We start from the raw sequence: 24,540 nt of genomic DNA, 5'->3' as shown, positions 1-24,540 counted from the left end.
CCGGCGGCGCAAGCGCAGGGGAGGCGGCGTCCAGGGCAAGTCTCGCTAATGTAAGATGGTGGCCGGGCTGGCAGCGGAGCGCCCCGAGCTCGGAGATTACTCTTCTCTCGCGTAAAGGTCGTCGGAGCAGCCGCCCAAGCGCCCGGCCGGCCGCCACCGCAGGTCCCGCCCCAGGAGCGTCGCTGCGGTTTTCTCCCCCCCGCTTCTCCTCTCTTTCCTCGCCGCCTCTCTCCTTCCCTCCCCACCCTTCTCCTTCTCCCCTCGCCTCCTTCCCCGCACGCTCACCCACCCACCCACCTGACCGCCCCCGCCGGCCCGGCCGCCGCCGCCGCGCCGGGCAGCGTGAGGGAGAGCCGCGCACACGCACCGCGGGCCGGGCAGGGAGGAGGAAGGCGGGTGAGTGCGAGCTGAAGGCCGGGCCGGGGAAGGAAGGAGGGAGGGAGGGAGGGGGGGAGGGAGAGGCGAGGAGGAGGAGGAGGAGGAGTGGGGGGGGAGCTGGGCCGCTCTGACTACGAGAGCGCCGAGGCTTCGCTGGGACGGCGCAGGCCTCAGCCCACCCCCGGTGTCAGTCCCGGCGGTGGGGGGGACGCGCCGGGCCGCTGCCGTGCGCTGAGGGCACCGGGCCGTGTGGGGCGGGAGAGGGGGCGAGCGGGCGGCTTCTCCGCGGGGGGCGCCGGGGAAGGGGGCTCCCTCCGTGCCGCTGCCTGGGGCAGGCTGCGTTTATTTCCTCCATGCCGGCGCGGCGCGGGGGAGCCGCTGGGCTGGGCCGGGCCGGGCCGCCGGCCGGGGGTGCAGGGGGGACGGTGGCCCCGGAGCCGCTCGCGTCTGCCAGGGGAGGCCGGCGCGGCCGGGCGCGGGGATCGCGGCGTGATTCGCTTCAGATTTGCGTGGAAATTTCCTCTCTCCCCTTCTTTCTCCTGCCGGAGCCAGGCTCCATTTGTTCTTGTGATCTGCACTTTTTTTTCCTGAGAGAGAGAGGCAAACAGATGGTGAATGGCAGCCTCTTATTTTTGGTGTTGTTTTGGACGGTCCGTGTAACCTCCCGAGATTTGTCTGTCAGTAAAATAACTGGTACGTAACTTTCCGTCTCTTACTTGCAAAATACAAGAAGCCCTTTCCATTTTGTGCGTTAGCAGAAGCAAATGACACGGCTGCGTACGGGCTCTCAGTCTACTTCCAGCAACGGTCGTACAGCTCTACCTGCCAGTCTGAAAGCGAGCTGCCAGTGCCTTGGTCTGTAGGGTAAAAGAGGAGGGAAAATATACTAGATGATTATTTTAAAATGCTTTGTTACCGCACCTGAAAGGAGTTAATTGTCCCTGGTTGATATACTTGTGTCAGTATGGGAATATCAGGTACGTAGTTCATAGGAGGAGGAGTTCTCTCCTCTACAGCATATGTTAATGTAAGCAAACCCCATCAGCTAGTTAAAGCTGTGGAAACTCCAGGCCTGCAGATGTTAGCTTGCTCCTGCCCAGAAGTTTTAGAAGTTAATGATGTCTAATCACATGTTTACTGAGCCTGTACAGATTTTGAACTTTCTGTGTTTTAACTGTCTGTATTTTGTTTTAATTTTAAAAGTCTTGACTTCAGCGTGCTTGCACAACTTCATATTCCTGTAAATGGCACTAAGAGAAGAGAAACTCATAGCAAAAAATTAATATATATGGAAGAATCAAATTCCTTCTAACTCCTTTCCCTGCTTTAAAAAAAAGGAAAGAGGAAAAGAATAAAATGAAATACAGGCTTGTGAAGAGCAGATGATAAAATCACTGTTTGGCTTGAGAGTGTGAATTAGTTTCAGATGGCATACAAATACTCAAATATACTTCTAGTTTCTTAGCATCTCTCTAATAATGTAGTGAGCTAGTGCATGGTGTAGGATTCAGATGTGTTGTACTTTAAGCTTTTGGGATTCTGTGGTAGAGTTACCATTTCATAAACAAGACAAACACATGTAAGCATTCAGAAATGCTTGGCAGTGGAACTTGGCTGAGTTGCAAATGAAGTTCATTCTGGGGGAAAGGATTGTTTTGGGAAGGGGGAATACAATGATAAAATTATCTCTGCTTTTAACTTACCTGTTTTCTCGGGTGCCTCTTTATTAGCTTTTAAAATGATGAGTCTTGGAGGATCCTAACAGCTTTTCTCTTTACAGAGAAAAAGCGGTGAATACTTGTCAGGAATAGTGCTGTATTAATTTCTTAGTGTCTTTTCTTCAGAACATTTAAGAACAGCTATATGGTGCCCACTAAATTAAAAGGCTTGGGTTAAAGAAGCTGGTGAGAGAATATGTACAAGTATGTGGCTTTTTTGTTTAATGAAAAATATTCATTATAAACAGATGCATCTTGTGCTTCATGGCTGCTCTTCAGGAAAGTTAGGATATTCTTTGAGTGAAATGTTTTGAAATTACTCTGGCCAGAACCTTAAGTACAGGCCCCGAAGGCTTAACTCTGGGAACTGTTTTTCAAAGAGGTAGGCAAAATTTTGAGATTATTTCAAATAGATAGTGTTTTGTAAGCACAGGTAACTGCTGTGTGGCTGATCATAGATTGCATCTTAGGCCTTTGACAACTAAATTCGTTGTTCTGGTAAGGTGAGGCTGATCTATAGGCCTTACTACTTGTTGGAAGGAAATTACTTGCTCAGCAAGACTGCTAGGATCAAGAGTTCTTAAACTTCTAATTGCTGAATGGTGTCTTAGGTTGTACGAACCACCTTTTGTCCAACTTGCAGTTGTGTGGTATTGCTGAGATGACTTGAGTAAGCACATATGTGAAAGACTGTATATCTTACCTTGCTTTAATGTCCTGAATATTTCAGCCCTTTAAATACATTGATGCTTTTTTTGCTTTCCAGTGTGTGTCTTTCTACCTGGGTTGTCCCACTTTCATTGGATGGAAAGTGTTGAGAGGAGTCAGAGCTCTATGAATAAATAGAGCCTCCATCTCTCTGGGCCCCCCTCTTCTGGTTCTTGGAGAATAGTCCAGGAATTCATTCCTTTCAGGAGATTGGTTAACATTTTAACAACTGTAAACATTTATCAGGCTTGGAAAATGAGGTATAGCAGCAAATGGTTTGGCATGGCTTGAGATCTGCTCAGACCTTCTGGTTCTTCCTGTAAGCAAATTGGGAGGGCAGTGTGAACATCTAGCAGTAAATACGAATATAACCTCTGTAAGTAAAGGCATGTATACATTTTTGCATTAAACTGCTTGGATCGGTTTGCATGTTTTAATCAGACTGGATTTTGTTATCACATACCAGAAACTTTGATATGCTTGGTTTTGTCAGATGGCATTTTTCTTGTGCGAGCTTAGAAAGGGGATCCTCGTAATTTTCTTACCTCAAAATTGGCTCAAAGATTCTGCTAATTTAGTGGAAGTCCAGCTAGCTGTTATTAGACTGGCTACGTGAGCTTAAAGGGAAGAATTGGTGTTTAATGATTTTTGCATAGTACTAAGATCAAGTAGGGTTTGTGGCGTGGGGTTTTTGTTTTCCTTTCCCTTTCCCTTGGCTGTTCTGGGAACATGACAACTCCAAGGTATTTCTTGTAGTAGTCTATCATTTAAATGGAGCTTACAAGTGACTTCTAAACACATATGTACAAAATAATGCATTTCATAAGTTATCTTAAGCACATACTATGCACATGCTTTGACAGTTTGAGGAAGCCTGCATCCAAAACCATCAGGAGAATACAGGCTGAGAGAATGACACTCCTTGTCCCTTTCTTTCTGTGTACCCTGAAAGCTAGGTGCTGTGTTTTTCTGGAGCAGAATATGTTAATTTCATAACGATTAATCAATCATCTGTCTATTTTTATTAGGCACTTCATCTGTTGCTGGCTTTCAAACTGGGGAATGGTGGGTTTGGGTCAGCATAAGGGGGATATTTTTTATCCTTCAGTCACAGAGTTAAAAGTAGATGTAGAGATCAAGCAAATGTGCTACTGAACTTGCTGGAAAGGGAGCTTAGCACTTGGCTGAGGCTTGTGCCCTGAGCAGTGCTGTCTGCTTTTGATCAGGTTTTGTTTTCTTGCAAGGGAAGAAGGGAAAACTTCTGGCTTTCTAACATACTGTGATTCCAGCACGGGTGTCTATCTTGCTGATGTCTTGAGAAGAATAGATGTCTAATAGGAAGGGGGTTCTAATTGACTGCAATATCTGATACAAAGTAACTGTACTTCTACATATCTTGGTTGTGAGATAGAGGGTCCCCTGTTATTGTGCAGATCCTTGGACTGTTCCCTCTGGGCTTTGGGTGTTTAACTCATCACAGCTTAGCTGTCCTTGATTGTTGGAAGTTAACATTGCAGTATCTTATATTTGATTGCAAATATTAATTGTTAGCCCGAGGAATTTGGGCTGATGTTTGTTTTTAAGGAATTTTTATTTTAGAGAAATGAAGTGGATAGAGAAAGAAACTGTAAAATGGCAACGCACTTACCTTTCTTGACTTCGAATTTCTTCTAATGAATTCTTCAAGTTGTGAACAGAATCACAAGAACTTCCTAGGAATGACCAAAAAATATGACAGGAGTAAGTGGGAGTACATGTTCTATCGCTTTCAAGCAGTGCTTCATTCCTGGTTTTACTTTGGCACATTTTTAGGCCTTGTTTGTGGTGGACTGCAACCTAATCTTATGTTTTGGACTACTGAGCTCTAATTTCTTCCTTGCTGAACAGAAGGGGCATTTGCTTTTCACAGTGTGGGTGTTCTTAAATGGTTCTTCCACGTAATATTTGATATAGAAAAGTAGTAACTAAAAGTGTAGCAATCACACTTGCAGGACAAAATACACTGCATAGGAAGACTTGCTATCAGGTGCCTAGCTTAATGCAGTGGAAAAGTGAGAAGCTGGGCAATTTGTTTCAGGAACACTGAATTCAACAGATTAAATTTATTTGAAAGCTGGCTTCATGTTATATTTTGGTTTAAAGTTTCTATCACCAGTGTAGATTTAATATGAATCCTGTTTGAATGGTGTACAGTAATTTTCAATTGCAAGAGGCATGGGCTGAGACACCTATAGTGTGAAATACTGTACTTGCAGGTGGAGTAACTTTATTACTTCTAAACCCATCTCCTATTACATGTTATAATAACTTATCTTAAAAAAAACCAAAAACAACAGAATTTGAGTGCAAGAATGGGAGGAAGTAATTCAATTATATTTATATGTGCTTTGGAGCAATTATATTTATATGTGCTTTGGAGCTACCTACCTGAGGGAGTTCAGGTGATAGAAGTTTTGACGAAGGTAATGTCCCAGATAGGTAAGCACATGGTGGCTGTTGTTCAGAGTTTCAATTTTGCAATACAGCCTAGAAATCTAGGAAAATGAGATGGGGAGGGAAAAGTACATAGCAGTAATCACTAGATGTGTGGAGAAAGTGTTCAGCTACCTTTTTTTTTTTTTCTTTCTCTACCTGCTCTCCAGATATAATGAGTGAAGGTAGGTATATGTAGCTATAGCTGTGCCTTGTCAGTTAAAGACCTAAAGCTTCTCTGTGATCTGTAGAATTTACCTTGGGCTGTTGGACGTTGCAAAAATAGAAACTATTCCTTCTCTTTGAATAGCTACTGCTTTATTACATATGACTTCTTCCTTTTCTATTGAATGAAATCTAGAATTATCTCATTCATAAAAAGCATCCTCTGAGAGCTCCTAAACTAGCATAAAATGAAAGACCAAAACTTGCTAGGTAAAATTTAGCGTTTATAGGTCAACTTGCCCAATAGTTAATTTGAATCCATTGCCCCCAATCAGTGTGAACTGTAGGGGCCCCTAAACTGCTGGAATTATGTTAAAAGCATTGGTCTAAATGAGAGAGGACCAGTAGCATTAATCCAATTTGTGTAGTGACTTAATCTTACCACCTTTTATCGTATAACTGCTGCTTGGCAGACTCCTTCTGAATGCCCGTGCTTCTGTTGGTTCTTTAGCAAGTTGAATCCTCTTTCCTAAGAAGGTAAGGTTTCCTTTTATGAAACTTCATCCTAGGTTAAGGGTCAAAGAAGTTATAGCTGAGGAACCACATCTGAGAAATTATAGCATTTTCCCATATTTGAAAGATTCTTTGCTTATCCTTTAATTTAGTAAAGCATGTATTTAGCGTTAGTGTTGTGGTTTCACAGTTAGTGGCAAACTGGTTCTAGAACATCAGGTGGTAAGTCTGAAACTAGAGGGTGATCACTGGTTTTCTTTTACTGTTCATGTATGTTGGAAATTCGGAAGAACAGCTGGGGAGTTTAAGGAAGTATCAGCTCTTAAACTCCTCAAGCTGTTTTCTGCTCATGGGTATGTCATCTCCTGGCTTAGATTAGTTTTGTTTTTGTCTTGAATAGTAGTTATAATTGTAAGCATGCTTCAAGGTAGGTCCATTCTCATGTTTTCACCAGTGTAGTGATTTCCTGTTCTAATTGAACCGTTTTAGAGCCATTAATTTCTTAATTCTTATGCTCATGTTCTCATTCAGATTTAACCTTGAGGCTTGTGATTCCCTGGGGGTGGGGCAGCGTCATACCTTGTATGAGAACTATTGCTCTGGTTACTACTATATAAATACATAGCACAGTGAAACTTGGTAAGAACCAGCTGCGTTGTGTGACCACATGACTCCTGACAGTGTTAAGAAAACAGCATACCTCAGGCAGAAACTGCTTAGAATGGGTTCTGTGGATGATAGAATCTTTTTCTGGAAACTGGCTAACTGCTTTCAAGTTTGGTGACCAAAAACAGAACACCATACAGCCATCTTTAAAAGTCACACTACCATAGGCTTCCTTATATTTCTTTGAGCTTAGTTACATAGAGTATAATTAAAGTGAAGAATCAGAATAGGTACTTAAAAGTAAAATGCTTGTTCTGTCCCTACTTATAATTAATACCAGTTACCATGAGTCTTTTTCAATTCTTTACACATGTACACATATATTAAACTATTGAGTAGAGGTGAGGAAAAATTTGTTTTCAAACAAATGTAATTTGGTAAGACAAGGTGAGAGGCAGGCTCCTTTTGGCACTTGAAGTGCTGTAGTCATCCATGCTTAATAAATGAGCCACTTCCTGGTTGAGAGGTGCAACTAGCTGCTGTTTCTGCTGTATTCATTGTGTGCCAACTCTGAAAGCATGATGAAGGTAACTTCTATAGAGGAACAGTGCAGCATCTTTTGACGGTACTGTTTTTTTTCTGAGATTTACAATGGATTCAGGAAAGGCCCTAGTATATGGAAGGACACAAAAGGAGATGGACTTGGTGTTACTTTCTGGTTATTTGCCCAAATCTAAAGCTGGATGTTAGAGTATCCCCTCAAACAGAGCTGACAGCAGCGTAAATGTTTCTGAGGCCTCCTTAATATTGTCTTAATTTTGTTGTTCTTTTGTTTTAGTTCCTAAAGAAACTTAAATCTAATAGCCAGTTCTTCATTCCCTTAAGGCAGTTACTTGAATGTCATATGGGGTTCTTGTTTGCCTTGTAGGCTTAGGCTTCGCCAAAGGAACTGCATTCAGCCGCTCTTGATCAGTGTAAACTCAGAACTCTCTCTGTTAGTATTAAGAAGTCACAGCATTTAAAGGATATGCTGGGCAAGTGCATTTGCAGTCAACTTGAACTTCTGTGGTTTTTGTAACGTATATTTGTCATAGTCTGAGAGATTATTTGTTTGGGATTTAATTTAGTGCTTTGCACATACTAAGTGACTCCTTAACTTCACCTAGAGTTAATGCAGCTCATATAGTTGAAGTAGCAGTAGAAGGAATTAATTGAAACTTCTAATACACATCCTACTTAAGTTTGTGGAAGCGGGCACTCTGATTTTGTGTATTTTACTAGACTGTTTCTTCTTAGAATGCTAAATTAGTTTTCCCTTTCTACCCATACTTTTTAGAAAATGACCTGGAAAACTGTTTCCCCAGGATACTTCTTAATACTCTCCCTTTCTTTTTTTCTTTAAGGCAGTTGCTTTGTGTGTGACTGTCTCTAAAATGTGTTTACTGCAGCATATAGGTTATCTTCAAGCAGTTGTATATTCTGCTTACCACTGAGATAAAGGTACTTCCCTGAACACAGTTCCTGATCTTTCTCAGCTTTGTTGTTTAGTAACAAATCTGTGTTTCCCTGTAAAGTGGAAGCAGAGGATTGTAGCTTGCCTACCATATATTTGGGAATGGGGATTTATGATGTGAATGAATATTGCACAAAACTACCACCTTTCTGGATTTCTAGCAGGTATGTGGAGTGAATGACATAAAGATTATTCTGTCCTCTGAAGTTTTCCTGTGCTTCTAGGGTATACGCTTGAACTCTTGGTTTGCTTTTTGAAATAAACCCCAGTCTTTTGCAAATACAAAATGCATGTCTACAGTAATGCTGCAACTTACTTTGACCAGTTTTAGACTTGAATACTTCTAAGTGGTTATACCTTGTTATTAATTTGTGAATCCTTGAAACTTTGTAGTTTTTATCTCACTGGGGGATGCAACCTTCATTTCAAGGCAGTGACGCAAGACTCTGGAGTATTTAAACTCCTGTGTTTAGGCATAAGAAATATAAAATTTTGAATAATTCAAGGTCATCCCTATTTTCTGGATAAGAGAAATGGAGTTTCGTTCCTTGTAATGTAACTTTTACCCTTGGGACAGTCTTGTGATTGTTTCCACCTTTATCTTTGTTTGCATTGACTTTTATCAGGCAGAAATAGGGATAAAAGTGAACCATAATCAGTAATTTCTGAGATTTGTTGCCTGAAATATTTGGCCTTGTAGAACCGAGCTCTGCCTTGTGCTGTTTTTTGTTGTGATGGCGATCTTATTGGCTGAAGAATGGTCAAATAAGTGTAATCTTCCAACTTCCTGAAAGGTATATTTTATATATTTATACTACAATTTATGCTTAAGCAGTAGAAAGGCTGGGCATAGAGTGGCTACTTCAGAACTTAATTTCACCCTGCAGTTCCTAGAATTTTATCTTGTCCCAACAGTGTCTTCAAGGTGTGTAAGATTCAGTACAACCCAGAAAAAAAGTGAGCATGAGGTAGAGATTTAGGTGTGTTTGTTGTTCTGTTTTCCAGTTCCACATTTGTGGGATAGTGGGTTTTGGCTGGTGTTTTTTTTGTTCTTTTCCCCATGAAGTAAAATTCTAAGTATTCTCTTTAGAAGCCAACAATAATCCTAAAGTGTGATTGAGTATGACTGTGACATGGTAGACATTTGTACTATTTTCTGTTGCCTCACATATTAGCCAATCTTTGTGAAGTAGCATCCTGCCCTGTCCCAAGCAGATGTCCTAAGCACAGTATTTTATTTTTCTTACTTAAACTGAATTCTGAGTCCATGTTTTTCTTCAGTGAATAGAACTGATAGATCATTGTGTTTAAAATCCAGTATTAAATACCCAGATGTACTTTGTGTTTTATCCAGCTGTGTTCTAAGTTGTTAGAAGAGGTACTTCATTGTCTTGAATTGTGTAAAAGAATTCCAGATTTTAGAGGAGCTTCACCCTTTGCCATTTTCAGCATAAAATAAGAAATAAGCCAGGGGCCTAATTTCCACCTATTTTCTGATAATGCCACAAATTTGGACACAGGATATGTGCTTATTTGCAGCCAGTTTTACTTTCCAGGTACTTACATGTTTGACTCACTTTTTTTTTTTTTTTTTCCTGTCAGACTTTGCAGATACTACCCACAGGGGCTAATGTTTTAGGTGTTTGTGCACTCCTGAAAAATTTTAAGTGTTAAGTACCTCAGTGTAGATATTAATGTACCTTTAAAGTAGAAATGGGCTTTTAGTATTAAACTTCTATCGTAACTTTACAGTTCCACTGTACCACATGGATTTATGCACTAAGACTGTGACCTTGTGCAACAGCAGTGTTTGTGCTAGGGAGTTGTTTTAATAAAAGCAAATGTAGGCTTGGTTCTCTGGTTCAAGCACGTTCTGTAATTTCAGTATAGTTGATAGGTCTCTTCCATTGAGTAAGGTTTACTACTTAAGTGTTTGTAGGATCAAAGCTTTAATTTCTAGTATTTTGTTTTTCTGCCTTGAGTGCTGCCTAAACATGTTGCTGTGTTGCCTTAGGTTTAAAATGGAAAGTATAGACAGGTTTATGGGATCGTAGAATGATTTGGGTTGGAAGGGACCTTAAAGATCATCTAGTTCCAACCAGACTGCCATGGGCAGGGACACCTTCCACTGGACCAGGTTGCTCAAAGCCCCATCCAGTCTGGCCTTGAACACTGCCAGGGATCGGGCATCTGCAGCTCCTCTGGGCAGCCTGTTCCAGTGTCTCGCCCTCACAGTAAAGAATTTCTTCCTAATATCTAAGCTAAATCTATGTTCTTTTAGTTTAAAGCTATTGCTCCTTGTCCTATCACTATGTACCTTTGTAAAAAGTCCCCCTCCAGATTTCTTGGAGGCTGTCTTTAGGTATTAAAAGGCAGCTGTAAGGTCTCCCTGGAGTGGTCTCTTTTCCAGGCTGAGCAAGTCCGACTCTTTCAGCCTCTTTCATAGGTTGGGTGCTCCAGCCCTCTGATCGTGGCCCTCCTCTGGACCCGCTCAAGCAGTTTCATGTCTGTCTTATGTTGGGGGCCCCAGTTAGTTGTTCAACGAATAATCTGTTTCCAAATTGTTGAAGTGTTGATTAGCCTGTGGCTTAAACTGACCTGGCTACTCTTCTGTGGTGAAAGGCAAGCATTGTTGCTTTTTGCAAAAGTAAAGTTTGCTGTTTTGGTGGTTTGTTGTGTTTTTTTTTTTCCTTCCCCCCCCCCCCCCCCCCCCGGTCTTGTGGCTGTAAAGGTATTAAGAGTGTGAATGGCTGAGAGTGAATCTCAGGGCAGTGCCTGTGCTGTTTCCCAAGTTTTAGGACAAAGTGAAGAGACTGACCAAATCCTTTTCCAGCTGTGCGATTCTTGGTAGCTTCTCAAGGATTCTGAAGAATTTCTTTAAGCAGGCACAAGGATTGCATTTATTTGTAGGGTTTTTTTTAAAAAAAGAAAAAGGGGCTGGATGAGGAGTACAGACCTTTCTCTGACACATCTGCTTCCTTTCAGCTAGGAATGAAAGGACGGACTTGAGTTTTCCAGAGAGATACGGAGGTCTTAGAGAAGATTCCCTGTTTACTGTTATGGAGGTATAACTGCTTCTTGTATCTGTAGGTTCTTCCACCTGCCATTTTGAGGAAAGAAAGGACTGGTACATGGCTCAATAACTGCTAGGAGGTCTAAAGTAAATCTTTGGGTACGCCTCTTCTCCTTTAGTCCTTCCCTTCCTGTCTCTGGGCTTCCTTGACTGATGAGTCATGACATGGCTTTTCCAGCAGTTAATGATTCCTGATGTTACTTGCTTCACCAAAGAGTGAGTGTCTTTGAAGAGCTGATACTGTCCTGAAATATCTTGCCATTAGCCTGATCAGTAACTTTGTAGGACTGGATGGAGGACTGGGAAAAGTGATATAGGAATTCTTGCTTGTAATTGTCAGTAGGGCACTAACCTTAACAGAAATTTACTTCAGATGCTGGAGTGCTTGCAGCTTCTTTGTTAACGTCTTTCACTTTTTTTATAACTTAAATGGTTTAGGCAGTAGCCCTAGTAATGTACTGTTACTCTCCTTGCTGACATGTTTCTGATCCATGGACTTTGAGGGTTTTTTTTTATTCTCCCCACTCCCTTCCAGTTCTGGGCTTCTTTACTTTTTCCTGTGCAACCAAGTGTGCGTGTGTGTGTGTGTGTGTGTATGTGTATATATATATATAAGCCTGTAAAACTTCTGCTCTACTCGGCAGAACTGTCATTCAACTGTATGGCTATTTTAGAAGTTCTTCCATAGCTCTAATTTGAGTTTAGAAGCAGAGCTACAGGCTGAACATGAGTTCCATTCACTTAACTCTCTTTAGAGTTATGTCCTGGAGAGGGTTTGTAGTGAGCCTAGAAAGGCAGCGTACAACTCCAGCTTGTAGTAGAACAGGCTTCAGTATGAGGTTTTAGTTTCTGCAGTTGTATCTGGGTAAGTGCAGGGATGAAGATCAAAAGCAACTCTTAATCCAAACTTTATAATGTAATGGAAGACTTTAAGTCTAGCAGATGCATATGAGAAGTAAGAGTTTGCTAAAATTGTCTTGATTGTGAGGAAAGTGAATATTCAGCCTGCAGAAGAGAAAGCGGTGGGAAGCAGGGGGAACTAACAGTAACCTTCTGGTACCTATGGGCTGGCTATTGAGAATACAGAGCCATACTTTTTATAGCAGTGTGTGGAATGCAGGCAAGAGACAGTAGGCATGCATTAAAATAACTGCATTTAGGAAGAATGTGTTTCACCATGGAGTGGGACAGTCATTGGAACAGTAAAAGAGGATCTGCAGCTTGCATGAATGTTTTGATGCCCAACTGGGTAAAGCGCTGAGTTATCAAGACTGATGTTGCTGTCCTTGCTTTGAGCAGGAGGTTAACTGGAGAACCCTAGAGATCCTTTCCAGCTGGAATTTTTCTATGATTCTGTACCAAAAAAGTGTAAAAATTCTCAACTTCATTAATATGAAGTTGTCCATGTTAGAGCTTGAAATTAAGAATCAGTAATGGGCCTATATTAAAAGCCTTCACGTGTAGTGTGGCTTCGGTAGAAATGCAAGGTTTTTAAACTTAAAGGTACTCCTTGATGTAAACACGGAAGCTTATGGGTGTGATACAGAAGATTGCTGAATCTCTTGCACGGTCAAAGGTCGTTTCTTTTCTTAAAGTTTGAGCTGGTTGCTTAAAAATGGTGATGGAATTCTCAGAAGTTAAATAACTTTTCCATACACTGTCCATGGTACTGCAGAGGCAGGCATTGCCCTTCCACAGTGGTAGTCAGTTTGAGGGTATGTTGGAATAAAAGTGGCTTAGTATTGAAGCTGGCGTAAGTTGTGTATGTGATGGTGTTTTTGTGGCTGTTGCCCGCCCCTGTAAGGTTTTTCTTCTTGTTCATCCTTTGGGCTAGATACTTTTGCTCAAAGCCTCAGGAATAGTAACAACACTGTGGGTGGCTAAATGCACATTCACGCAGTTGTCTTTGCAAAAAAGCAGGAGAAACAGACTTTGCTTATGTTGGCTAAAAAGCACAATTTTATAGTAGATAATCCAGAATAATTTCTGCAACTTGTAACTGCAAGTAAGCTATAATTTGTCTTACGGCAGAATTTAGTCTCAGTTTTCTGCTTAAACGAAGAACTTTAGGTAGCTTCCTAATGATCAGCAGGATTATGGATAGAGTCCTAAATGAAAGACAAAACTAGGTGTTGAACATCGTTATGGTGGTTTACAGCTTTGGCAGTGTCCCCTGGGAAAATGCAGGCAATGAAGAAAATCTGGTCCTAGCACCCAAAACTTCATTTTTTTTCCCCGTGTATCTAAGAATGAATACTGTCCTTTACCCAAAATTCACAAGCTTGAGAAAGAATACCTGCAAAGTCTAGGACAACTAACATAATCAGAAAAGTGTTTTTAAATTAACCCTTTGTTACACTGATATTGCTGTTAGATGAAGGCTGAAGGACACAGTACTTGTATTTCCTTTAAAACCAAACCACTGGACAGTAACACTAACTCTTTTGACTTGTATTGTCATGGTTTAATGGCTCTTGCAAACTAGAACTAATAGGACTGATGAGCTAGTACAGGTATCTGTAAACTATTCAATATCTTTATAAAATGCTGTAAAGGAGCTTTTTTTGCGTCTACTAATGTTCTTCAACTCTTTGTCAGTCAAACAAGTTTAGCAGGAGTAATATAAAAAATTGTAAAAGTGTACCTTGGTTCTGGCCTGGAGGAATATGAAGGAAGCTCATTCTTCAGGTTGCCTTTATTTTTTGGCTTCTCCCCACAACTTGTAGCTTGGTGTGGTATAGGCAAACTGGGGTACTCTGGGTAGCAGAGACCTGGACTTTAGCTGACATGGGTCTATAGTTAGTAGTTTACATGTCATGGTCACTACTAACCCTGACCTAGATCTAGGTGCCAGCTAAAAGGTCAGCATTCTAAAATATTAAGGGACTACTGGAGAAGTAGTCCTTTGCAAAAAAACCAAAAACAAACCCAAAAAACCATTCAGCTCTAAGAAGAGCAGAGATGATGGACAGGCTCTTCACCTAAATGTATGGGTTCTTAGTCTTGTTTTGTCTGGGGATGTTGAACATGAAAGTGCCTTTTCTGTTGTTGTGGGTTGTTGCAGTTTGCCTTCTACGTAATTTATCAGTGAATTATATTTGGTACTTTGACTGTTGCTAGTTATATTGAAAAGAAATTTTAAATACTACCTTTCTCCATCTAAAAATGCAAGTGTAACATTTATCTTGAGTAAGATTTCTTTTTTTTGGAAGGTAAAGGGGAAAAGCTTCTTAGACCATATAAGCAATTCTGCATAATGGTCTTTTAATAAATAATTAGTATGAGACAACCATTCTGAAAGACAGAATGCCTTTTTAAAGGTTGAAAAAAGTTGAGAAGCAGACCCTGTATGTTTTGTGGAGAGCAGTAAACTCCTGTGTTTCTTCAGTTTAAGCTTGTGTCAGTTAATATATTTTCCTGTGTGCAAAGTGTGTTGTGGTAAATTGTAGCAGTACATGACTGCAGTTTCACGTGAAATACTTGGCATTATTTACATACCCATATGTAATGAATTCTGCCACCTATACTCCAAATTTGTGTTGAACTGTGAGAAGAGACTAAATGCAATATGTGTCTTGAAACATGTTGAACATGTTTAAATAGGAAGCAGATATAGTTGGGATGTTCAGCAACCATAATGCTGCCTGTTACGGACACTGTGTGATGATCACTGTATAGTAATACTTTGGGATTTTTTTGATCCATTTTAAACTGATGCAGTGTTTAACTGCTATGCCATAGTTGATCTTAATCAATTGACTTTCAAAATGTCATGCTTTTCATGCTTTTCCTGTTGCTGCTCACTGAGAATAACAGGGTAAATGACAATTCTTACACAAACCCTATGAACAACTTCTTAAATTAATCTAACTTCTCCTTAATTCTGATGAAAATTTGGGATGTCAGAGTGCTGAATACATTAAAGAGAGCCTATTTATAACTTAAATCAGTCAATTACTGAATTCTGGAAGTGTCAGATTTTGTCATTCTGTCTCCCTGTGCAAGGTAGATGTAGAGGTAGTATCTTGTTGGATGCAGAGATAGTATGTCATGTTAGACCACTATACCTGTTTATTATTGGTGCTGGACATAATCTTGGCCTACAAAGTTTGTGGCTGCTTTGGCGTAGGATGAATGCAGGAGTGTATGTGAGGCACAAGACATGGCTTCTCCATCTTTGGTAGCCTCAGAACTCCAGAGGCGCACAGTGCTAGAGAAGGAAAGACATTTTCTTTCCCTCCATACTCGCTCTCATCTTCTCTTGGGGCCATCTTTGATCTGTGTCCTGCTGTTTAAGAAAAGCTGCTGTGGGCACATACTTTGTCTTTGGTATTGATTCCTCTGCGCTCAGGTGTAACACAGTGACTTGTGACTTCATGATGAAAACCTTAATTCTGCATAGTGATATCTTATGCTATTTGATACACTATGATCTTAATCTAGAGAGAATATTCTGTGCACCCTAGCCATGTGTCTCAAGGAATTAAACCCCCCTGTGGCTAAAAACGTCTCTTTACAAGTGTTGAGAACAGTTTTCAGGCTCTCATTGAAACTATTTTCACATGAAGGTTGAAAGTCTAAACTGGAATTTTCATTGGAAGTTGATTGCTGGGAAGTAGTACTTTTCTCCCCTGCAAGAAGTCCTAAGGTAATGATGTGAATTCTGTGGTCAGTTTTGAGCTCTTACCTTGCGGACAAGGCAGCTAACCTGACAGCCGCTGTAATCTGTAACCCAAAGTAATGGGGCAGCGGGAAGCACATCCCTGCTGCTGGTGTTGCCAGGCTTTCTTCCTTCTGGGAGAGGATGTTACTCTCTTTAACTCTCTGACTTGGGATTTCTTCTCCGCATTACCTACTCCACCCAATGAGCATTTCCTTCCAGAGGGAAGGGAACTGAGTTGTTGACATTCCATCAGCAACAGAAATACTTCATCCCTTTCCAAAGGTTTGATGTTTGTATGAGAGCTGGGAATTTATCTGACTGATGTTCTGGCGTAAACTTGGGTACAGTGATGTAGTTGGGATGTGCATGCATGACCAAGTTTTAATAAACAGAATGGAAAAAAACAAGTGGGCAGGGGGGAATCCACAAAACCAAAGGTGCTGTTTATTCACCCTGACTATGCAGTATTAGCTAACTACTGCCACATTAATGCTTTATGGGCAGTCTGAACTACCTGTGTCTTTCTATGTGCATTATATTATTAGCTAAAACTCTTGATAACATCTGATTTACCTATCTGTATGCACAATTTTGATCACAGGCCTTTTATATTACAGTAGCTAAGGAGAAGACACTTAACTTGCTTTTTAAAGACAAATGTTCCTTTGTGAAAAGCAGGTAAAATCTGTCTGTTATTGAGTCAGAGGGGCAAAGATACTTCATGTGGTATTGTAGTCTGTACAGATCATTTTACATCCTCTTCATTACTGTATGTATCTGGCCCTTATGCCGTTGGGTATTAAAAGAACTTGGAATGTGTAGCCTGTTCCCTGTGAGACAGCTACAGCACTTGTAAGGAAGCAAATAACCTGGGTGCCATGTCCCTGAATAATATGATACCCTACTCTCTCTCCAAGTCTCCAGGAAATAATTTTCTATAATTATGGTGTTTACTAGATAAATGTTGGAAAATATCTTTTTAAAACCCAAAGAGTAAGTCTTCAGTGTGGTGACTTAGTATTATTCTGAAAGTGGACATTTCTATTAGAGACAGTGAAACCACTCCACTGTGATACAGGAGCGCTAATAAGGGTTTTCTGCTTGCTCTTTAAAACACTTAATTACTATTCAGCACCTTGCAGATAAAGGCTAAAACATGCTGTAAATTTTCTATTACAGGTTTGTAATCACATGCTAGCCCACACAAAAGGGCAGTGCAATATGACCCATTGTCTTATTTTCTTGTTTTTGCACACACGTTTCAATGGAACTTCTGTGGTTTTAAGACTAATTTTGGAGGACTTTTTTTTTTTCATCAAATTAAGCTTTGTGCTTAACAGTTCTCCTAAAGCAAATACAGTGTGTCAGATACCAGCTAGTGCTATCTGTCCTGTAGTTAATACACAGAAGAAGCATAAATGTAAAAAGCACACTTGTATTTCATTCGGATTCATTGTTACTTGGCTTCCTGATACCAAGACCCTAGAAAGTCTGAAAACTAAAACAATAGACTGGAATATTTTTCTTGTTGAATGCAATTGCTGAGCTGATTTAGGTTTATTTGTCTATACTTTAATTAGTGGTGGTATGTGGCTGTTTGTAATAATAACAGTTTTCCCTTTTAAAATTGGGTTTACAATGATTTTTCTCTAAACTTGAAGTGTCAGTTGTTTTTTTGAGAATCAGTTGTAGGATGTGTGAGTAATACTGTAGTTATGTCCAAGACTCAAATATCATAAAGCTTACTAAGTGGAATGTTGTAATGAAAAGAGAATTACATTGTCAGAAGAGTAGTCATAAATGATTGAGCTCTGAAAACTGAAGGGCAAGAGTCAATAACAATACATCAAATATGTGATTGTAGCAAAGGAAAGGGACGTCGTTTGGATGCTCGCTGGATTCAGTTCTCAGGGCCTCTTCTGGGAGTCTGCTGAATAGCCCTGTCCTGAGGAGCTGCAGTACTTGGCCTGGGATGCTAAAAGAATAAGTAAAAGTAAGGGTGCAGCTGCTTCTTGCTTCTGTCTCACCTGAATTCAGGAATTACTGTTCAGATGTGTGATAGATTATATAGTTGCTTTTAGTTTGACGTTTGTTTAGAATGTATTGCTTGTTCAGATTGCTGTTTGGTGCTGATGAATTTCAGAATAAAGCACCTGATAGGTTGTGGGGTTTTTTTTTTGTGGTTTGGGTTTGTGGTTTTGTTTTGGTTTTTTGGTTTGTTTTGTGGTTGTTTTTTTTTCCCAGAAATCCCTGCAGCTTGTAAATTTTTCTTGCTACTTGCCTGCTTTGATACATTTTTGTATGGGTTCAGATTCTCTGAAAGGAATGCTGGGAGAGCCTTCCTGAGCCTGTAGAGGCACCTGTCCTGTGTCCAGTGTCTTGAATGGAAAGGAGCATTCTTCCTAAAGGTTTACAATGGATTGCCATACTGATCAAGAAGCTAAGATGTTCTTCCCACACTTAATCTTCTAGACATACTACTTGGAGACTTCTCTTGAATCTCTGTTCCTGACTTTTTATCTAGAGAGGACCATGGTGGTCCTGGCACTGTTTTGCACTGAGGACTTTGGTGATTATTACTGTGCTGGTCATGCAGAGTGGCAGTGGAACAGATCTCAATAAACAAAGCTTTTTGGTTGTCTCTGAGAGTGGAGAAACTTGGAGCCAATATAAGGGTACAGTCCAAAAAATTCCTTTCCTAATTGGAGACGATAACATCTCTGGCCCCAAACAAACCTTTGCACCATTACTAGCAGAAGATAGCTGTGTTTCTTCTTGTGCTTCATGTTGGGTGAAAAAGGGCAGTGATAATCAAGGCAAGGATTTTCAGAGAGCGCTACAGGTTTTCAGAGAAGTCATGATGGCATACTAGATTTTTGGTTTGTGGGTGGGTGTGGATTTTTTGTTTTGTTTTTTTCTGCGGCCCACACCCCCCCCCCCCCCCGCTTTCTTGATGCTTCCACAATCTTAAATCATACTAGCTTGGATGGTGTCAAACCCTAATGCAGTAAAATACCTTTTTCAAGGGCAAGGATCTGCACTCTTAGAAGGAAGGCTACAAGGCAAACTCATTCAGCTTAATTTGTAGAAAGGTAAGAAAAATCTTAAAAGTGCATTCAGATTTTACTGAGATCTAAACATTCAGCATCATGAATGTATTTGCATCAGTCTCTAATACAATTAAAGAAGGAGTTATAGATCCAGGAATGGAACGTATGTGCTAATACGTTCTGAAAGTTGAGTCTGGATGTAAGGGCTGTGGCAGCTAACATTAGTATGAGATTTCTCTTGTACTTTTGAACATTAATTGCTTCAATAACAGTCTAGTCATCCAGTAACCTTAGAGAACATGTTCTTCTTGCAAGCAAATCTTTTTTCCTCCTTTGTCTTAAAATCTTGTATAGCCCTATCTTAGGGAAAACCCATGGTTTTCTTGTGAGGTGGAGTCTTATTACAGTCATCTCAGCTTTGTTAGCACCAGCTCTCTGAATTCCCCTTCTGCAAGATGGGGTCTGTAGACATAATGTGTGCTGTCGTCTTTATGTCTAAAGCAGTAGTTGAGCACAGTGGGCCTTTTTCAGAAGTGACTGGTTCTTCTGTAAAACAAATTGTTGAAGCAGCCTACAACTCAGAATCACAAAATGGTCAGGGCTGGAAGGGACCTCTGGAGATCAACTGGTCCAACCCCCTGTTAAAGCAGGTTCACCTACAGCAGGCAGCACAGAACGGCATCCAGGTGGGTTCTGAATGTCTCCAGAGAAGAAAACTTCACAACAGCCCTGGGCAGCCTCTTCCAGTGCTCAGTCACCCTCAAAGCGCGCAAGTTTTTCCTCGTATTCAGAAGAAACGCCCAGTGTTGCGGTTCGTGCCCGTTGGCCCTTGTCCTGTCGCTGGGCACCACTGAACGGAGCCTGGCCCCATCCTCCTGACACTCGCCCTTAAGATACCTGCAGGCATTGGCAAGGTCCCCTCTCAGTCTTCTCTTCTCCAGGCTAAACAGCCCCAGCTCTCTGGGCCTTTCCTCATCAGGGAGATGCCCCAGTCCAGTTACTCAGGGTAATATGCCTGACTTGCAGGGTTTAATGTTGCTGTTTCACAGTGTAGGTGCATTGTGGAAATGCAAGGGAAAGACCTCACTTTGATGTATGATGCTATTTAGCCGCTGGGACTAACTTCAGCCTCTTAAAACAGGATTCTTGTACAGACTTCCTGTGTTGGAGAAATTCTGTGGTACTTCTCTACAGGATATTCTTGTAAATTAAAATTTTTGCAATGTATTGACTTAGTTCTTAGTCATGAGTCTGGGCTGTGACTGGTGGCTTTTCTTCCCAAGGAACTGATCTAGGCTTTCCTCAAATTCCTGTGATAGACCACATTTGTAAAGTTGATCAGATGCTTGTGTGCTGGCTATGTAGTATCTTTCTAGAGTTTTGTCTCTGATTCATGGTTATTACTGTTGTATGTTTGATAATCACCAGAAAAAGTGAAGAATTTCTTTGTACTTTTTCATTGTGATACTGGCCTGTCTGGGGTGCTTGCTCTTGCTGAGGAGATGCAGTTCTCTGAACCTGCTCAGACTGTTTATGACTACTGATGCTGGTTGGAGGGTGTACTCTGTTCTTCTGCCATCCTTCCTATTACAGCAGAACTCCTATAATCTCTTTTCCATGGCGCTTTGGTCCATTGTGATGTCTTCACCATGCCTTGGATCGTGAAGGTTTGGATAGTCCATTTTAATCCATGGCAGCCTGCTTCCTCTATTTTATACTTACGAGAGCAGAATACGGTGAGGACAAGCTTAAACTGGCAGTTAACCAGAGGGGATCACTGGGATACAGGTTCTTGTAACTTGGTTGCGATTTACTTTAATGTTATAGTTACAATAAAGTCCAAACCAAAATTATTGGCAGAAGTGGGCTTGAACTCTTAATCTAAACAAATACATGATTAACTAATTTTCTTCCCAGAAACAAAAGCAAAGTGTGTGGATTCTAACTTTGATTAGATTGTCCAGCTGAGATGATAAAAGCAAAAAATGTGTGAGGATGATCTTTCCCCACCTAATGGGAGTCTTGATGTGGTAAGGTTTGCTGCCAGGTGATAATTGGGGATCCTCCTGGAGGCTGCTCAGACTGGGTTTATGTGGCCTCTCTTGGTTTTCCCTTCATGTTTCCCTTGCAGCAGTACCTGTAATTCTTTGCAGCTCTGAGCTCTGTGTATTTTGATGCTGCTTTTTCCAGAACTTACCTCTTTAGGTTAAAACTGTACTCTCTCTGCTATTGAAAGCCATTTGCTAATGAGGAGGGGCAGCGCCAGTGTGAAAAATTAGAAGCAGGCAATATGAGGCCATGAGATATACTGACTGTAGATGCCTTTTTTATTCAGATAAGCTGTGGTGGCGGCCACAACCAAAATCTTATGTATGAAGTTCTAGTACATTAGGAGGTCTGAGGTGCTTCAAATGTGGTTATTGGAATTATTGCTGTGTCAAAAAACAAAGGTCTGTTTATAATAACAAGTAAACAAACAAAATAATATGGTTGCAAACAGCTTGTTCCAAGTGATCTTAGCAGTAGGTAAGTTAGTCGCTTCTGTGGATGATGAAGCTTTGGAGCTGGGTTATAGCTTTTTATCTTGTATAGTATTGTTCCAGTAATACTACAGAAACAGCTCTGTACTCCCACTTCATAAGAAGATTAAACCAATCTTGATCTAACTAATGTCTTCAAGTTTTTATTGGTTGTGAGAGTGTAGAAAAGCCTACTTATGGACAATATCTCAGTGCTATGACTAAGTGCTCCCTCATAATACCTGGTATCACTGGACCACAGAAATGCTTTTCACTGTAGACTTGCTCACGATGCTTTTTAAAGGCTCGTAACTGTGAAAGCACCACTAAACAGCAGTGAAATCAGGGAACTTCAGGTAGTACCTGCAGTGTAAAAGTAAGTGGTACAGCTGTGATTCTGTTCATGTGATATATGTGTGGTTACCTGGCAGATGCAGAGATTTGTAACCCTAAATTAGCTTCTCAGATTTTGTTGGTCAAAATCAGGGAATGTTTCTCAGCAGTTCAACATAACTTAACAATGTACTTGTGCAAAGAGCTGTGAAATTTCATGGGAGGGTGTGCGTGTGTGTGTGTATCTGTTACCTGGCTAACTGCTGGTAACCAGCTTCAGGGCTTCAAATGAAGTTATGGAGGGACAATTTTCTTGATCTTTAATTTAAACACAGAAGTCTTTATACCTTCACTGTCTTTTCTGTATGGTGCATTTCTTTTACTTTTTTGTGTTTAGCAGATGCTAGGTAAGTAACTGCTTATGCTTGTAACTGTTGTGTTAAGTTGTATTTGTAAAAGTGTGTTTATAAAACTGCTTATGTCAGCTACAGGGATAGGAAATAAAATTAAAAAGATGTGGAAGGGATCCAGTGTCCGAAACTACTGAAACTCACTGGCATATATTAATGGTTTTCCCCCCCCTGCCTTTTATGTTTCTAGAAGCGTGGAACTTTAATACATTAGGCCAATACCATATGCAAGAGCTGCTGTACTGGATCAGAATGAAATTATCTAGCCCGGTATCTTGCTGTGGTTAGTGGCTATAGCAGCACGTGCTCAGAAGATCAGGGTGAGCGTAGTGATACTTCCTCGGATGCTTCCAGATACCCAAAGTCGATGGACTTCTCCATCCCAGGAAGCATCTAGCTCAGCCACTTCCTTGGCGTGCTACATTTTCTGCTTAGTAGTGTTTGAGCTACTTAATTCACACTGGATCTTCCTCCCTGGTCAGCTATGCTTTAACTGTTCAAAGTCTGTCATCTGCAACCTCTTCCATGGAAGGTGCCACACCAGGCACAGTGTTACATTGTTATATATTTATATATATGTAATGTAGCATATATAAAAGTGAATATATGCGTTTTCTCTGTTTGTCTCTTCCTTTCTGCTTCTGTGCCCACATTGCCCTTTTTCCAGTGGGTCAGTCTTGTTCCTTATGATACGTTTGGTAATTACTGTTATTCCTCCTGTACTTGCTAGTTCTTCATGTGGGGAGAAAAAAGCAGAGTTGTTCTGAGTACAGGACGTTGACGCTGGTGCTTTTTCCCCCAAAATTCCTTGTATTTAGTTTGGCTTTAGACTGTGGCTGATTACTGAGCTGATGTTACAGGAGATACTTAGGGTGGCTCAGAGTTTGTTCCTTAAAATTACTGGGTAGATTGGCACATGATTGTGCTCATTTAGGAGTTGTTTTTCCTTGGTTGCATCATTTAGCAACAATATGTTTCGTACTATTTTATCACACTTAAATCTCATGAGATCCTTCAGATTTCTGTGATTGTCTTAAATGTTAAGTCCTTTGGTTTAGGAACTTGTCTGCTGCTTCCTTGTTTTGTTTTCAGATTGCTAATAAATAGAATGATTTCTCTGTGACATCAGAATTGTGTGGAGCTCCTAAGTTCCTCCTTTTGTTTACAAGTGTTTTGAACCAACTCTTAATACATGAGGGGGGCAGACATTTCTAATGGCAACTTAGTTTCTGTAGAAAGCATAGCAGAACCCTATTGAAAGCCTTTTTGAAATGTAAGGAGAAAACAAAATTGTTCTGGTCTTTTTTTGATCTGTAGCTTTCCTCAAAAAATTAGTTAGGGGGTGACTTGTCTCTCCATGAACAGTTGGATATTTTTTCTTATTTTGATTGCCTGCTGACTGTAGCTTTAGCTAGCGTGGTCATTGGATTTGATTGCAGACTAAATCTTAAAAGCTGCAGGCTTTGCAGTATTTATTCACACCTGGAGAATGTGATGTGTTTCTGTTTGAGTGGATGCTTCTTTGGATGGTTAATAGCTGGCTGGAAGCTGAAATAATGTGCAATACTGAAAGTACCAGTGTACCTCTGATTCTGTTAACTGAACGGGAGGATAGGCAAATAAATTCAATCTACTAATTTTCTCTGAGATATCTTAACACTTTTCTGTGCATACTTGTCTTTTACTGAAAGGACATTTTGCTAAGTCCCTTCTAAAATGTTTTTACTATTATTCCTGTTCTTAATCTGCTACTACAGCTACCTATTAAAAAGCATCTGTAAACTCATTAGCAAAAGTCTGAAGTACAGGCTTAGCAGGTAAGAATGCTCCTCCCCAGCTGCCTGATCAGCATGTATGACAGACCAGACTCTGAAGTTAACCTGCAAATAACTTCTAACCTAAACTTGTAGAGACAAGTCTAGTCATTCTTAAGCAAAATGGCTTTAAAAATAAACATGGACTAGGATTTATAGCTCTTTTTCATAAAGTGTTTGTGAAGAGATACATCCTTTACCCCACTGAAGTTTGAATCAGAACTGTCTGATCAAGCATTAATTGCTTTTTGTTTTTTAAATTTGCAGTTCTCATTTGTGGCAAGTAGAGCTTGTATTGAAAAAAGTTACTGGGTAATGAATGTGCAGGTACTGAGGGGAGAAAGGCTTTCGTCAATTTTTCAGGCGATGTATATTAATTAACACATTGGGGCTTTTACAATTGCATTCTAATAAATGGAGGCAAGAAATCCCAGTTCTAGACTACTGCTTAATATATTCAAGACTTTTGTAATAGTTAATGACTGGGAATGGCAATTAACATGTCAGTGTTCTGTGACTGGTTGCTGGTTGTCACTATCTTTCCCAAACTGTGTGCCTTCCTGAAATTCAAAATGCCACTTCATTAACTTTGGCTTGATGCTCCT

General features: G+C 40.6%; 1 protein-coding gene across 8 annotated transcripts in view; it reads left to right on the top strand.

Annotated features, from left to right (window-relative positions):
• Nucleotides 1-24,540, top strand: part of CNOT4 (CCR4-NOT transcription complex subunit 4) — an 82,799-nt gene continuing 58,259 nt past the window's right edge. For 4 of the 8 annotated variants that reach the window (XM_055711394.1, XM_055711395.1, XM_055711397.1 and 1 more), the window contains exon 1: nucleotides 1-396. The gene's annotated coding sequence lies outside the window, so the exon portion shown is untranslated. Of the gene's footprint in view, nucleotides 397-930; nucleotides 1,072-24,540 lie in introns of all 8 variants that reach the window. The other 4 variants (XM_055711396.1, XM_055711398.1, XM_055711393.1 and 1 more) reach the window with 3 other exon arrangements.

The sequence above is a fragment of the Falco cherrug genome, chromosome 5 (assembly GCF_023634085.1).
Source record: "Falco cherrug isolate bFalChe1 chromosome 5, bFalChe1.pri, whole genome shotgun sequence".
NCBI classification, from domain to species: Eukaryota; Metazoa; Chordata; class Aves; order Falconiformes; family Falconidae; genus Falco; species Falco cherrug.
This window is presented reverse-complemented; position numbering and strand designations above follow the sequence as displayed.